The sequence below is a fragment of the Panthera tigris genome, chromosome D1 (assembly GCF_018350195.1).
Source record: "Panthera tigris isolate Pti1 chromosome D1, P.tigris_Pti1_mat1.1, whole genome shotgun sequence".
Classification (NCBI taxonomy): Eukaryota; Metazoa; Chordata; class Mammalia; order Carnivora; family Felidae; genus Panthera; species Panthera tigris.
The window spans coordinates 108946745-108960175 of NC_056669.1; the positions used below are offsets into that span (position 1 = coordinate 108946745).

General features: G+C 48.4%; 1 protein-coding gene across 6 annotated transcripts in view; it reads right to left on the bottom strand.

Moving 5' to 3' along the window:
• Positions 1-13431, bottom strand: part of PC (pyruvate carboxylase) — a 108362-nt gene that overhangs the window by 36772 nt on the left and 58159 nt on the right. The window lies entirely within an intron of this gene.

A 13431-nucleotide genomic window follows, 5' to 3' on the forward strand; every position in this document is an offset into this window, starting at 1 on the left:
TTTCAAAGTATAAGTGTATTTCATGCAATATTTGGGGCATACTACAAAATTGTTTGCTGTTTCCCTGAAATTTGGATCTAACTGGGCATCCTGTATTTTATTTGTATTTCACCCCACCGAGCCAGCAGTGCTGAGGGCCCGACTGGGTCTTAGGAGGAAAGAAACATGTCAAGAGAGTTCTCAGATGCTGGCATCACATCAGAGGGCAGGGATAGATAACACTGGTTAAGATGCCAGGGGTCCAACTGCCTGAGTTCAGATCAGGGCTCCACCAAGCTCACTGACTCTGGGCAAGTTGCTTAACCTCTGGCCATCAGTTTCTTATCATAGCGATGGCAATGGCACATAGGGTTGTTACAAAGATCAAATGAGTTAATGCTGGTGAAGTCTCAGAGCAGTGCCTGGTATATAAGCAGTCTTTATTATTATAACTGTCAGCTTCCAGTACTACAAGCTGGGCTGCGAGGCTGGACCTGCTTCTGATGGACGGAGGTGGCGAGGGAGGGGTCGTGAAGGGAGAGCCAGAGGACAGCCGAGGCCCAGTCGGGGCCGGGGCTGTTCCACGAAGCAGGCTGTTCATGGAGATGACACTCTGAAGCGTGCCTCGACGCCAACAGCCTCCTTATAACAAGACAACGTGAGAAACGGGGTCCGCCTGCCCAGCCACATCACGTCATCGAGAACCCACCACGAGCCACACGCAGGAGGTGTGGCTCGCTCCTGCTCGTGCCCGCTGGCTCCTCGCCTCTGCTTCTGTCCAACTCTGTGCTCAGTGGCATAGCACTGGGAGGCTGCAGTCAGTCACAGGGGGCAGCTGTATACCACAGAAATCAGCAACCTTGACGATCAGGGCCCTCTTCTCCCCTCCCGGAGCCATCGCTGAAAGAGCACCGAGATGGCCCAAGTATGCCACCTTGATGCAGAGACAGGCGGGGGTGGCTGAGAGAATGACGCTCCTTCTCCATTTTCCCTTTTGGCTACAGAACTCAAATAAAGAGGCCTCTTTCATTTGTAAAAGCCTGATGTCCAAGGGCTTGATTCAGTTAAAACATGAGGGTGAGCTAAGGAAGAAATGAATCTGGCACTCTCTCCACGTCTTAAGGAAATTCAGAAGCCGGGGGCGCCTTGGGGGTTCAGTTAAGCATCCGACTCTCGGTTCCAGCTCAGGTCATTATCTCACGGTTTGTGAGATTTAGCTCCGCACTGGGCTCTGCGCTGATGGTGCAGAGCCTGTTTGGGATTCTCCCTCTCTCTCCCTCTCTCTCTCTCTATCTCTCTCTGCCCCTCCCGTGCTCACTCGCTCTCTCAAAATAAACTTTAAAAAAATTTTTAAATTAAAAAAGTGAAGTTCAGAAGCCACTCTGCAACACCTATTAACCTGTGAGAATATCAAAATAAAAATTCTTTCGATAATCTCATTTAACAACATGAAAATTATTCTTTTGTTTTGACCGGTTCCTTCGTTCGTATCCTTGAGGCCTTTTCTTCCCCTCCCTCTCTTCTTAACCAACATAGGCACGTGCAGGTTGAAGTGTGAGGACTTAAAATAAAAGCTACTGGATGTACACATCAAACATCTATTCTAGAACACAACCTACCCCCCCCCACCCTCTTCCTGCTCCCCCAAATGACACACACCCCCAAAGCCCAAACCAAACACCTCTTCCTGTCTTTCCCAGGAACTCGGGCTTCAGTGGGGGGACCATCTTCAGCTCTTCCCTCTCCTTCACCCACCATCCGGTCAAGGAGGCCTGTCAATTCTCTTAAAGCCCCATGTCCTCCTTCCTTTCACTTCTACTAACACACCCTAGATCGTCCCCCTCATGTTACTTCAACTACTGCAAAAGCCTACTAACCGTGACCAACCACTAACCTTGGTTAGCTTTACCTACTGCTCCGTGCCGTGCTATATATGAGCGATCGTCTCCCTAAATACACGCATTATTTCACCCTCCTCTTAACACACCCCACTCTCCCCCCCACCCACAGGTAAGCTTTCCTTCCTGCAGACCCTCTCTGATCATCAGTGCAGCCTGCCTTTTCCAGCCAGATTGCCCATCAGTCAGTCCTCCACCTCCTGAATCTTTTAACTCCAGCCCAACTGCCTCCTCTTTGTTCCCAAAGAATCCAAGCACCCCCCCTCTCCCTTGGAGCACGTCTTCCCTGAGACGCCCCCACCTGAACACCCTTCTCCTTGGGCTGACCTGTGCAAAGCCTGCTCGTGGCTGGGTTATGTGTCTAATTTTCCTCCCTCCTGAAATCCCACCAAAACTTGAGTGAAGACGTTTTTGTTGTTCTTAAGGCTCTAAAGCCCCTAGGACAGAGAGACCAGGAGAGGAGACCACGGCAACATCACTGTGGAAGCCAGAAGGCAGCTCACACCATCTGATGAGAAGGCCTCTATCTGGGAGTGGGAAGGGTGCATACCCACTGGTTTCCTCCTGCAGAATCCACCAGAGGCCAGGGAACCGTGGCTCCAGGTCCCCAGTGCCTAGGGCTGAACGGCTTTTCATACAGCTAGGGACCACCCCCCTCCTGCCCTCTCCTGAAGACGGTTTACTCTCTGGAGACGGTAAAGCCCAGGGTCTACATTGGAGGATAGGAGGCATAGCCGAGGGCCTGGGCACCTTGTCAAAAATGGTGGAGGAAGGTTAAGTAAGCCCATGCGTCCTGTCCCCTCACCCCACTCTGCTCCTATAACACAGCAGCCGGCCCTTCCTCTCCTCGGAGACCTGACCCAGCTCAAGAGGGAAAACCTCAGGATATTGACGCTGAGGTTCCCCAACAAATGGCACATGCATCAGCCACCATGCAGGTCAGAAACGGGGCTCTCAGGCAGCTTTTAGCCCCTGCTAACAATCAAGAGCAGGCCACCAAAGGTCACCGGGCGGCTGAGGACAGAGGCCTTCAAATGGAGAGACCAAAGGAAAGTAGCAGAAAAAAGCAACTGGGAGGAAACAGCCTGAGCAAGGAAAAAAAAAGGAAAGAAAAAACACAGACACCCATAATATCCTCAGAGAAATCAAAGATTACACCAGCAAATCAACAGACAACTACACACATATTGTTAAAGAACCATTCAGGCAGCAAAAAGAGTTCTTGGAAATTAAAAATATGACCGGAGAAACGAACAAACGAATCAACAGAAAGAAGCCAAGGTAGAGGAGACTTCCTAGAAACGGAAGCAGAAAGACAAAGAAATGGAAAACAGGCCCAAGAGTGAAAAGGGACAGACCAAGTGCTCCAGGGGCCAAGTGACAGGAGTGTCAGAACAAGAGAACAGAGGAAAAATGAAAGATTTCAAGAAACTCCTGGATGTCCAAGAGAACATCTCCACACAGAAGGACACGCCATGAGCCAACAGGATGGATGAACCCAGACACACACCAGGCAGGTCGTGAAACTTCGGGTCCTGGGAGCTTTCAGAAAAGGGGGAGAAGGAAAAAGGACACAGAGAATCAGACATCAGCAAGGTTTTGGATTTCTCAACAGCAACTCAGGAGGCCAGAACAGTACAAAGCAATCCTTCAAAACTGCAAAGGAAAAATGACTTCCTTTTCCAACTCCTTATCCAGCTCAACTACCAACTACTTATGAAGGTAAAATGAAGGCAGGGGCTGCCACGCCGGACTCTCCCTGGCGCTCGACACTTCTTTTCTCAGAAAGCTACCTTGGAGGAGCTCCACCCAAGCAAGGCCACGGACAGGCCCACGAGGGTGGCAGGAGCTGCAGCGAGAGGCGGCAGGAGACCCCGGGGAGCACGCACGTGGGGAGAGGGGGGCGCCGGGCAAGGCAAGGACCTGGCAGGACCCCTCCGTGGGGGCACCCCGCCCTCCAGGGGACCTGAGGGGAAGTGGAGCCAGCTTTCCTGCTGGTGGGCCCCACGGCAAACCTAGCCGAATGTGACTGCAAGGCACAGAGGCGGCATGAGTGACACCCTAGCCCGAGCCGTCTGTCCCCAAGCACCAGCAGGGAAATATGTCAAACCTGCCCCACTGACAGCAGTTCTCCTACAGAGACACACATTTGCTCGGCTGCGGGTAGAATACCCTAGAATTCCCCCCAGCAGGTGCCTCTAGGGAAGAGAGATGAGGAAAAGGTTTATCTTTCACCATTTACCCTTGTGACTTCACATCATGTAACTGATTATTCACAATACGAAGTAAATGCAACATGTGACGAGGGGATCCTCCTACTCTCGCGGCCCCTTCTTGGTTCCGCACCCACACCGCTGAGCCAGGAGGATGTCTGGTGTCCCCTTCCTGCTGCTTCTCACCGGGCGCTAGTTAGCTAGTGCTGGTTAAGGCTGGACCTCAAGCTCTCTGTGGTCAGGTTGTCACTTGTCTCTGCACTTGCTCCAGCAGCGCGGCAGAGGGAGGTTCATTTTCTGCCGTCTGGATACCAGGCCCCTTCTCGTTCGCCCTAATTCACACTACAATCCCAGGGGGTCGACCCTCGCTTCACCGATTAGAAAAATCCACCTTGGAAAGACCCACAGGAATAGCCAGCTCAGTATCACCGAGCCCATCCAAATCCGCAGCCCCTGTTTTTCACGAGAGTACCCAGTTTGTTTGGTGCCTGGTTCACAGCAGGGTTCCAGAACTGTTCACCTGAACCAAAATGCAACTGGGTTGGAATTAAAATTTTCTAGGGGGTCTTTCCATGCTCTGAGACCCAGAAAAAGAGGCCAAGAGCTCAGTGGCCGATGCAGGTGGCATCTCTGCCCAGCGCCGGCCGTTACAAAACAGGTAAGAGCTTCCTAAGTCACAGACTTAGCCTACAGGGGACTAGGTCGTGGGTGGGGGAGAGGGGGTGGCATTCAACAGTTTACGGAGATAAATAATCACATACCATATGGTTCACACACTGTAGTACAATTCAATGGCTTTTAGTACACGGAGTTGCACATCCATCACCACAATCAGTTATAGAACGTGTTCAACCCACACCCCACCCCCACCGACTCCCAGCTCCCCCAGCCTCTCGGCCATCACTAACCTGACTCTCTCTCTATGGATTTGCCTATTCTGGACATCTCATATAAAAGGAATAACAAGGTCCTTTGTCACTGGCTTCTTTCACCCAGCCTAAGGGGTTCAGGGGCCATCATGTTGCAGCAGGAGTCAGTACGTCGTTTCTTTGAATTGCCACGTAATGTCCCGTTGCATAGATAGGACACATTGTATTTATCCACTCATCAGTTGATGGACATCTGCGTTGTTTCTACCTTTTGGCTATTATGAACAAAGCTGCTATGAACATCTGGGAGCAAGTGTTTGGGTGCACGTGTGTTTTCATCTCTCTTGGGCAGGCATGTATTAGCCGGCTCACATGGTAACTCTATGTTTAACTGCCAGACTTTTCCACAGCAGCTGCTCCATTTCATAGTCTACCAATTCCTCCACATCCTCACCAGGCCTTATTATCTGTCTTTTTGGTTAGCCATTCCAGTGGGTATGAAGTAGTATCTCATTGTTTTGGTTTACATTTCCCTGATGGCTAATGATGCTGAGCATATTTTCATGGGCCATCTGTCTATCTTCTTTGGAGAAAAGTCTACTCAGATCCCTTGTCCGTTCTTAAGTTGGATTATTTGTCTTTTTGCAATTGAGTTGTAAGAATTCTTTATATATTCTAAATACAAGGTCTAGATGCAAGTTCCCTCTGAGACATGAGATTTACAAAAATTTTCTCCCATTCTTTGGGTTACCTTTTTGCTTTTGTGAGTGTCCTTTGCTGCACAGAAGTTTTTAATATTGAGAAAGTCCAGTCAATTTTTTTTTTATTGTTTGTGCTTTTGCTGTTGTAGATTAGAAACCACTATCTACCTCAACATCACAAAGATTTATGATTGTTTCCTTCTCAAAGTTTTATAGTTTTAGCTTTTGCATCCAAGTCTTTGATCCTTTTTTTTTTTTTTTAATTTTTTTTTTCAACGTTTTTTATTTATTTTTGGGACAGAGAGAGACAGAGCATGAACGGGGGAGGGTCAGAGAGAGAGGGAGACACAGAATCGGAAACAGGCTCCAGGCTCCGAGCCATCAGCCCAGAGCCTGACGCGGGGCTCGAACTCACAGACCGCGAGATTGTGACCTGGCTGAAGTCGGACGCCTAACCGACTGCGCCACCCAGGCGCCCTCTTTGATCCTTTTTGATTTCTGTCTGTGGTGTGAGGTAGGGGTCCAATTTCGTTCTTCGTTCTTTTGCATGTGGATATCCAGTTGTTCCTGTACCATTTGTTGAAAAGGCTATTCTTTCCCCCATTAAATTGTCTTGGCACCCCTGTCAAAAGCGAACTGACTCTAAGTGTGACAATTTACTTCTGGGCTCTCAATTCTATTCCACTGACCTACATGTGTGTCTTTAGGCCAGCACCACACTCTCTTGATTACAGTAGCTTTGTACAAAGTTTTGAAATCAAAGTGTGAGTCCTCCACTTGTGTTCTTTTTCAAGATTCTTTTGGATATCCGCTTCCCTTGCATTCCCATGTGGATTTTAGGACCATTGTGTCAATTTCTGCAAAGAAACGCAGCTGGGATGGTGAAAGACTTTGCACTGAATCTTTAGAACAATTTGGGGAGTACTGCCATTTTAATAATATTAACACTTCTGATCCATGAACATGGTGTGTCCATTTATTTAGGTTTCCTTAAATTTATTTCAACAATGCTTTAGGCTCTTGTAAGTTTTACACTTCACGTTTTTTGTTAAATTTATTCCTAAGAGTTGTATTCTTCTTGATGCTATTATATATGGAATTGTTTTCATTTTCAATTTGTTCATTGCTACTGTATAGAAATACAATTGATTTTTATATATTGATCTTATGTCCTGCAACCCTGCTAAACTCCTTTATTCATTTTAACAGATTCTGAGTGGATTACTTGGGTTTTCCTATACAAGATCGTGTCAGCCGCAAATAAAGATACTTCTTTTTTTCCAATCTGGATGCCTTTCATTTCATTCTCTCTCCTAATTGCCTTTGATGACCAAATTTAAACTGGTGACTAATTTTGATTTGGAGATAGCCCCTTCCCAGAAGCAGCAGCTCCTCTGACCCACAGGAAGCCAGAGCCCTCATTCCTGTGCTTGTCACGTCTGTTAAGTGGATGTTTCCACACAGATTTAGCCTTTAGGAGAGGCTTCCTGGTTGGTTACTCTCCACTCACCTACCCACATCCCTCTGCCCTGCACCTAGGGAAGCTGTGACGTGTGAAAGGGCTCCCTCTGCAGGGTGGCTTCCCACAGGTTCAGCCAATGGGAAGCACAGGAGGAGAGGCAGCATGGGTATATCTTTTCTATGGGCTTGGGTGCCACAGTCCTGACCGGGTGCATCCTGCCACTATGACAGTCCCTGCTGGGCATTCCTGCCTCCATGCTGCCAACCCTCCCTGAAGTCTAGAGGAAGCACTATTTCCTCTCCCGACCCTGTCAAGCCTTGTGGAAGTGATGGCTTCCCACTGCTGTCTGTTCTGGGTGCCTCGATTCCCCTGGTTTGGTGCCTGATTTGCCTTGCCTGATTAATTCAGTTTCTCAGAATCAGTGTGTGACCTCAACCATTCCTGGCCAGGCTTTACTGCTATTCTGCTAGATACCACGCCCCAAGCATCCCTCTGGGAGGAAGGGGTAGAACCTGGCTCAGACAACTTGGTTTTCTGGGTAAACTGATCACATAAGTGCCCAGTCCATGAGCCAAGGAGACAGTGAGGAAACTCAATGGCAAAGTGCTTCAGTGTCCAGAAGGAAGGAAGTAAAAAGCAACTCACATAGGATATGACCTTGACCATGGCTGCTGCTGCTTATTCTCCCTATTCTTGATCCAGGAAAACATATCTTTGCAGCCCCCTGATCTGACCTTTCACCCTCTGCTTTGGAATTTAAGCACAAAAACTGGACTAGAGGCTTTTCCAAGATAGAGTCCTAGGCATCCACTATTGTTGGTTTTACCTTTTTACTTAAATGAAGTTAGTTAACATACAGAGCAATATTGTTGGTTTTATCCTAATGACCACAGCCATGTGGCAGGATGTCAGAAGCACTGATAACGTTCGCACGGGCTACGTGCTGCACACCATCTCATTTAATCACCCAAAACCTTATCTGGAGGGTTACAGCCCCAGCTTTGTAAGTAAAGAAACAGAAACTCAAGACAAATAGCTTGGTCATGGTTTCAAAGCCCAAAGGCACCCATAGTCCAGTCCGCCCATCATCCCAAATGGTGCCTCACTCCTGGCCTTAATTCCCAGGAGCCCCCTGTGGACACCATCCTCTCCCCTTCTTGCCTCTTGACCCCCAACTACCCTTCCTCAACCATCACACTTGCCCTGGCCACACCTCGGCATTCCATCACCGTGTGAAGGGCTGCCTCCTCTCTCTAGCTGGCTCAGTGTCACATCTGGGCCACCCCCTCTACCACACTTTCCCTCACAGGTTAACTGTGCCTCATCACGGTCAAGCTCCCCATCAGTGGACTGAGCACCCAACTGAGTGGAAGAGAAACTTTCCCTAGGGTGTTCTGGAGTTCCTCAGAAATAACCAGAGGCTCCCATGCTCACAGTGGCCTTTACCCTGCCCTGCACACCCAGGGAGGAGGGGAAGGCAGGGGAGGTGATGGCAGGGGAGGTGATGGCAGGGGAGGGGATAACAGGGTGCCTGCCAGGAGCTCCAACCCCTACCCTACTGGGCAGGTTCTAACTTGTCAAGACTCCCTTTCCTGCTCTGCTGGCATGTTCGTCTGAATACAACAGTTTCTCCCCAGTGTTGAGGGCAGCATCCCAGGCGAGAACTTCAGGCTTTGTGGGAACCAGGCTTTTGGGACCTGAGGTAGTGAGTGAATTAGGAAAGACCCAGGCGGCAGACTGCCTTTCCCATCTTCTCAGTCCCAACCCGAAAGCTACCTACTCCAAGCCGTCTCCTCAGTGTTGCCACCCTCCATCTGAGGGAAGAGGTCATGTGTTACAATAGTTGTAAAAACAATAATGGCTGTAAGTGTCTGTAAAGTGCCAGGCCCTGCACTAGGTCATCCCCCAACACTTATAAGGTGGGTATTGTTGCGTTTGGCAGTTTTATTGACCTGTAACTTGTATACTATATTTAACAACAATATACTTCTGGCTCTCTGCAGTTTATAAGGTACTATTTATTTATTTATTTTTAAGTTAAGAGTCCAGTAAGTATTTTTTGTTTTGTTTCGTTTTTTTAAATGTTTATTTATTTGAGAGAGAGAGAGAGGGAGACAGAGAATCCAAAGTAGGCTCCGTGCTGACAGCAGAGAGCCTGATGTGGGGCTTGAACTCACAAAACATGAGATTATGACCTGAGCCAAAGTCGGTCGCTTAACCAACTGAGCCACCCTGGCATCCCAAGATACTTTAAAAGACACTGCCATTTGCTACTAACATCAACCTTGCCTAGTAGGAAGGGCAGGCATTACCTTCATTTTGTTTATTTTTTTAAAGTTGTATTTATTCTGAGAGAGAAAGAGAGACAGAACGAATGGGGGAGGGACAGAGAGAGAGAGAGACAGAGAGACAGACAGACAGATGGAATGGGGGAGGGGCAGAGAGAGGGAGAGAGGAAGAATCCCAAGCAGGCTCTACACCCTCAGCACAGAACCCGATGGGGGCTCAAACCCACAAACTGTGAGATCATGACCCAAGCCAAGATCCAGAGCCAGATGCTTAACCGACTGAGCCACCCGGGTGCCCCATCTTCATTTAATAGATAAGGAAAGCCCCATCCGCTGACCCACATCACTTCTTGCACTCCTTGCTGCTGCTGACACCACCGTGTTCTTTCACACCACACACTGTGTCAACAGTCCCAGGAGCTGGAAGGGCAGAGGGAAAAGCAGCCGGGGTCCTGGGTGGGGGGCGGTGAGGTCTGGCAGGAACCTCCCTCTCTGCAGGGCAAGAGAAGCCGAGACAAGGTGCAGGTGGGGGCCAGATGCTGCTGTGATTCCACGGAAAGGGCAAAGTCTTAGTCAGAAAAGTCAGGTTCAAATTCCAGCTTTGCCGCCATCTGGTCGAATGACCTTGAGGATCACTCCACCTCTCTGCACTTATGTGATATATTGATAGAGGAACTACAGGATTTGGTTTTCCTCCCTGACTCCAGGCACAGAGTACCTAAAACCCTTGGAATTTCCTGAGTGGTAGGGGAGTCCAGAACAACTTTTCTTATTCATAACAACCCCCTTTCTAAGGCATCTGAGCTGATGCTAATGAAGGGGCTCCTGATGAGCCTCTAGATAGCTTTGGGAACAAACCATCAGTAGAAAGCTGCAACTTTCGAGCCCCACATGGGGTTCTGTGCTGATGGTGTGGAGCTTGCTTGGGATTCTGTCTCCCTCTCTCTCTGCTCCTCCCCTGCTTGCTCTCTATCTCTGTCTCTCAAAAATGAATAAACATTTGAGAGGAAAAAAAAAAAAACAAACCTCTAAACAAGGAGGTTCAGAGAGCTTCCAGGATGGTGAACGCATCCACACACGCCAAGAGGATGGTGCACCCCAATCCATGCGGACAGAAGCTCCTGCACGCAGGACTCTTCCAGACTTCACCTATATCCGTCCTAATCTGGCTGTCCAACTGGATCCTTTACAATAAACTGGAAGGAAAGCACTTCTCTCAGTTCCATGAACAGTTCTAAAAAGTTATCAAACCATGGGGTGCCTGGGTAGCTCAGCTGGTTAGAATGTCCAACTTTGGCTCAGGTCATGATCTCGTGGGTCGTGAGTTTGAGCCCAGTGTCGGGCTCTGTGCTGACAGCTCAGAGCCTGGAGCCTGCTTTGGATTCTGGGTCTCCCTCTCTCTCTGCCCCTCCCCTAGTGTGTGTGTGTGTGTGTGTGTCTGTCTGTCTCTCTCTCTCTCCTTCCCTCAAAAAAATGAATAAACATTAAAAAAAACCTTTTTAATTACCAAACCTGAGATGGGGATCACAGTCATCTCCAACTTATCGCTAGTTTGTTAGAGGTCCAAAAAGGCAATCGCGAAAGTCCTACAATTAGCGTCAGGTGGATACTGTCTTGTGCGACTGAGCGATTCACCCATGATGTCTGTGCTAACTCTGGGTAGTGTCAGAACTGAATTGCGTTGAAGGATTCCCAGTTGGTGTCTACAGAAAACTGGAGAACCAGTTGGTGTGAAGAAAAAACCACCCATATATTTGTTGTCAGAAGTATTATGAGTAGAAAATGGCTCAGAACCTGTTAGTCCATCAATGGAACATCAATTGCAACGCAGAGGATTGACAATTAATCAACCTGCCATAAATGAAACCTCAGACCATTCTCCTTCAGTGTTGTAAACTATTAAGCCTCAATACATACTCCAAGGGCTATGATTAGATTTCATACAATTAGAGCCATCAAATGTTTATTGAGCACCCACTGCCCATAACACATACTTGAGAGACAGAAGATAAGCTAACACATGGCCTCTGCCTTCAATGAACTTTCTGGGGGCACCTGGGAGGCTCAGTCGGTTAAGTGGTCGACTCTTGATTTCAGCTCAAGTCATGATCTCACAGTAGTGAGATCTAGCCTCTCGTTGGGGTCTGCACTGGGCATAGAGCCTCCTTGGGATTCTCTCTCCCTCTCCCTCTCCCTCTGCCCCGTCCCCACTCACGCTCACGTCCCCACTCATGCTCATGTGAGTGAGTGCACTCACTGTCTCTCAAACAAACAAACAAACAAACAAACAGATATCTTAAAGCCTTTCAAAAAATTCTTTTCCATCTGGTGAGGAGACAAGACTAGCGCATTTGAAATATAAGGGATTGGGGTGCCTGGGTGGCTCGGTTGAGTGTCCAACTTCGGCCCAGGTCATGATCTCACAGTTCATGAGTTCGAGCCCTGCATCGGGTGTCTCTCTCTGCCCCTCCCCTGCTCTCTCTCTCTCTCTCTCTCTCAAAAATAAATAAACATTAAAAAAAATTTTTTTAAAGAAATATAAGGGATATTAAACAGCCAGCATATGCAAAGGAACTGTTTGGAGATAAAAGGGAGATGGGGGAAGAGTAAAACGGTTGAGGACAGCTAAGTGTCATGGAGGAGGGGCTTGATCTGGGTTCAGAGGAAGAACCCATTCCAGAGGCCCCAGTGGGTGGTGGCACCTGGCCCACAGGACATCAGCACCTGCTCAGCATGGACCAGTGGTGACAGGCAGGGCCAATCAGACTTTCCCTGTAAGCATGGTCTTGCCTGATTAGTTTAGAGTCAGGGTCGGGTGATACCAAGTAGATGCTGATCAGGTGAGGAACCAACAAAAGATGAAACTGGAGAGGTTTAGTGAAGTGATAAGCAGAGAAAAATTGTTCATTCCTTCACTCACTCAATATTGATTGAGCCTTTGCAATATGCCAGCTACTGTTAGGGACTGGAGATACAGCTGAACAAGAGAGAAGAGGTCCCTGCCTGCATGAAACTGACTATTTCCTACTAGTCAGGAGGAGATCAAGGGCACAAATGAGATCATTCCAGACCCAGCCACTCAGATAAATTAAGCACTGACTGTCTTCTTGCCTCAGACTTCCTCCTGATGACAGGACTCCTTTTGAGTCACCCAACAGAGAATAAAGTCATAGAAGCCACATCCCTCCATCCCTGGTCCAGAACACGAGGAGAAAAGGCACATTTCTTACCAATTTTGCTCTGGTAAGTTTGGGACAAAGCAAAGGGAAAAGTAAGTCCTCCTTCTCACCTGTTCCTCAAACCACACACACACACACACACACACACACACACACACACACACACACACTCAACCTGTTACTCCCTTCTTGAATTTTTTTTTTTATGTTTATTTATTTTGAGAGAGAGAGAGAATCCGAGGCAGGCTCCATGCTGACAGACCAGGAAATGGGCTTGATCTCACCATGAGATCATGACCTAAGCTGAAATCAAGAGTCAAATGCTTAACTGTCTGAGCCACCCAGGCACCCCTCCCTTCTTGAATTCTTATCCGGACCTGGAGGAATCTGGCCTGTTTGCAGTGGAAGATAACCAGAAGCCATTTCAGGCCTGAGTTTCTCCTCCTCCTGAACCGAGGGAAAGGTTTTCTTCTAAGCAAAAGTTGTCTCCCTTTGGATCTGAGCAGTGGGTCCTGCTCAAATGCCAGAAATCTGTTCTCCCAAAATGTGGGTAGTTACATGCTTTCTCTTCACTGCTGTCTAGAACGTAATCACAAACTCAGCTCTTGAAGAGAACTGATCTTGGCCCTTCCATTTCAGATTCCTGAAGGAGAGCCAGGCCTCCCTGTTCTGCAGCTCCAGAGCATTTCGTCAAGGCCGAAACTGGCCAAGGAACTGGGGCACAGCACGTGTAGACCCCTGGGCCCCTGATCTGGTGCTGTACTAAGAGCAGACCCTTCTCCTGACCACTTGCCGCTTCACCATTTCCACAAGGGACCCCAGTCAAGGGAACCACAGGGCCT